A 3,456-nucleotide genomic window follows, 5' to 3' on the forward strand; every position below is an offset into this window, starting at 1 on the left:
TATATCTGAGACCCTGTCTCAAAAGGGGGTGGGGTGGGGGGAGAAGAGCTTTCCATGCAAGAACAAGAACCTGGGTTCAAGCCTCAGAACCTGTGTTTGAAAAAGCTTTGGGAGGGGGTGGGGGGGCTTGGCAGATATTTGTAATCCCCTCTCTGGGGAGCTAGAGAGAGGCAGATTCCTGGAGCTTGTTAGCCAGCCAGCCTACGGTTCCAGGCCAGTAGGGAATAGCTCCACCCCTTTTTTGTTTTATGGGGGCTTTTGTTTATTTTGTTTGAGACAGGGTCTCACTTTGTAGACCAGATTGGCCTCAGTTTCACAGAGATCAGCCTGCCTCTTCCTCCCAAGTACTGAGAATAAAAGTGTGCACCTCTGCCCAACTCTAGCTTAAGACAACAAGCAGATGGTGCCTGCAGAACAGTACTCAAGGTTGGCTTAGAGCCTACACACACACACACACACACACACACACACACGAGTGTGAAAAGTGTGCTTGTGCACGCTCGAGAGTGCACGCAAACACACACATCTCAAGACGTCTGGCCCATGTACCATATTAGTCACAACCCATATAGGTGGAGATAGGTGGAGGAGGGTGGACCAGGCACTTGTGAGGGACTGTCTGCTAGCTACACCTCTCTGAGGCTCAGGGAGTGCCTCCATGTCAAGTAAGTTTGAGGCTGACAAGCCCAGGGAACAGCTTAGAAACCTGGGACTCTATTTGGTTTGGGTTATGCACACACACACACACACACACACACACACTTCTAATATTGCATGTGGCTGCCCAGCTCCTCCACTTACATGGGCAATGCACACATGTCTCTCTGTGAACAATGCACCTGGCGACCAATCATGGACACCCCCACCCCCTGGCCCCCGGCCTGGCTGAGCTACACATATGCCTCTTTCCAAAAAATGAAATAGTTTTCTCCTCCCCTAACAACGATCAAACCTCACCGTTTCTGTTGGAACAGATTTCACATGCCTAGCTATGCAGAACGGAAAGGCAGGTCCAGCCTGAGCTGGCTTTGGGTGCCTGTGCAGTGAGACACACTGCTCTCCAAGTGAATTTCTAGGGAAAGTCCCCTATTTACCATCTCTTAAAAATGTTTTTAGATTTTTTAAATTTTTAATAATTTATGTGTATTAGCATGTTACCTCCATGTATATTTATGTATGTTTATGCACTGTGTATATTTCTGGTGCCTGTGAAGGCTAACAAGAAGGAACTAGATTCCCTGGGACTGGAGTTACTGGCAATTGTGAGCCACCATGTGGGTGCTGAGAATCAAACCTGGGCCCTCTGCAAGAGCAGTAAGTCTCAACTGCTGAGCCAATTCCCAAGCCCTGCTATTTATCATCTTATACATACGGATAGTTGAGTGCCCACAGGTAATACCAGATGCATTATGGGGAGCAACATGTGCTGAAGAAAAAAATGACCATGTAACCTAGTCTATCAACCAAAATAGAGAACCACCCAAACTATGTCCCTCAGAGCCACCCAAGCTATGTCCCTCAGCTCTTCCTTCCTTTAAACCTCATACAAAGAGATCTCACACAGTAACCTACTCTCTGCTGTCTTCACTCATGTAGCCCGCTGTCCTGAAGTGTATTCATATCTATTCCATCGTTCTCAACAGGGTTGTCTTGACACTTTTGCAAATCTATTTGGGACTTTATTTTTATTCCAAGAAGCCAAGAACCTAGAAATTCCCAAATCTTGATCCCGACCAAGTATCAAGTTCAAATTCAGATGTCTGGTGTCCTGTTTCTGGGACTCTTTGTCAGACCCACTGCCAGAAGCTCATTTTTCTGGAGAAGTGATTTGGTTGGGAATGTTTTGGTGGATAACAGAGTGAGCAGAGGACTTGCTTTTGTAAGGATTCTTTTTTGGTAAGATATTTTCCGCAAGGCTTACCAATGGGTCTTTCTGTTCTCCTTAAGACAGCCTGTGGTTTTTTGTTTGTTTGTTTGTTTTTTAAAAACATAGCTTTTTATTGGTCTAACCTGGTCTAACCCACATGCCTAGTGAGAGGCTTGGTCAGCTTTCTCCATCTGCCCTCCAGTCTTCCCTCTGTTGAGAGCTCCTGGCTTGCCCCAGGAAAGAAGAGTGTCCTGAGCAGGGGTTGGCAGACATTCAGTTGGGACCTGAGGGGCTCAGGGTGATGGAGAGATGGGGCCGCTGGGCAGAGGAAGGGCAGTACCCTGCACAGCCCCTGCGGTGACAGGATGTGAGGGATCAGAAGGGAAGGCGCTTCCCAGCAGCTCCTACTGTGCCCTCCGAGCCATCAGCATCTCCCGGATATTGTCCTCAGCCTCCTTGACACTCTGCTCCAGGTAGGACTTCTTCTGCTCCAGCTCTTTAATTTTTTCTTCTGCTATTTTCTGTTTTTCTAACAGCTGGTTGTGAATTACTTCCTTGGACTGTAGAATAAACATTCTTCCTACACCTTCGTACATGTTAGTCTCATCTACCAGAGTCATGATCTCTGTGTCCGTAAGGTGTGCGTGCTTTTTCGTTCTGTTTAGCTGTTCAATCTGTATGTCTGCAAGCTTCACCTTCTGTTGAGTATCGATAACTTTGGCTTGAAGCTCTGTGAAGGCCTTCTTCAACTCCAGATCCACGGAGGCGGCCATATTGGAGCACTCTCTGCGCCTGCGCTAGAGGCAAGCCGGAAAGGGCCTGTGTTTTTTTGTATGGTTGTTTTTTGTTTGTTTGTTTGTGTTTTGCTATTGTTGTCTTTTTTTTTTTTTTTTTTTTTTTTTTTTTTTTTTTTTTTTTTTTTTTTTTTTTTGTGGAACTCACTATTCCTCCAGAGAAATGCTTCCTTCAGAGTTTTCTCCTGAGAACTCTTTCCATCTTGGCAACTCCAGCAAGGGAGTGGGTCAGACCTTTCTTAGGGCTCGGGGCAGAGGAAATGGTCTGTCCGTTCCTTTTCTTAGGTCCTTCTGCTGGAGGAGGAAACTTCATTCTGCAGGCTGTCCCTCGGCAGAGTTCCCGAAGAGGCCGTTATTTTTAGCGTGGCCTTCTTCACTTCCCAGCACCTGCCATGCTCTGTAACCCAAGGGGCGCTTGAATGCCAGGGAGATGACTGAGGACAAGGCGGCCTGAGCTAATGTCCTAAAATACCACCCAGGGGATGGTTTTCTAAAGGGAGACATTTCGTCTTCTTCTCTTCCTTATCTGCAGGGCCGTCACAGCTCCAGGTCAAGAAGCACGGCATTGGCCGTGGAAAAGTAGCAGCTAGAGATGCCACCATTGGCTTCTAACTTCAATTTGCCCCTCTACTGTTCACACCAACATTAGAACAACTGTGTAATTCCCTGGAGAAAAAAAATTTTTTTGATAGCCCTGAAAATGAGACAAAGCTTAGACAATGGCAAAGGGCTATAAACCTCCTTCCCGTGACAGGTTTACTTCACTGCCTTCTAAAGATGGTACAGGTTGGAATT

General features: G+C 46.7%; 1 pseudogene; it reads right to left on the reverse strand.

Annotated features, from left to right (window-relative positions):
• Nucleotides 1–1,830: 1,830 nt before the first annotated feature.
• On the reverse strand, nucleotides 1,831–2,673 carry LOC110302094 (prefoldin subunit 1 pseudogene; annotated as a pseudogene).
• Nucleotides 2,674–3,456: the final 783 nt, after the last annotated feature.

The sequence above is a fragment of the Mus caroli genome, unplaced genomic scaffold, assembly GCF_978045245.1.
Source record: "Mus caroli unplaced genomic scaffold, Mus_caroli_1 scaffold_11, whole genome shotgun sequence".
Taxonomy (NCBI): Eukaryota; Metazoa; Chordata; class Mammalia; order Rodentia; family Muridae; genus Mus; species Mus caroli.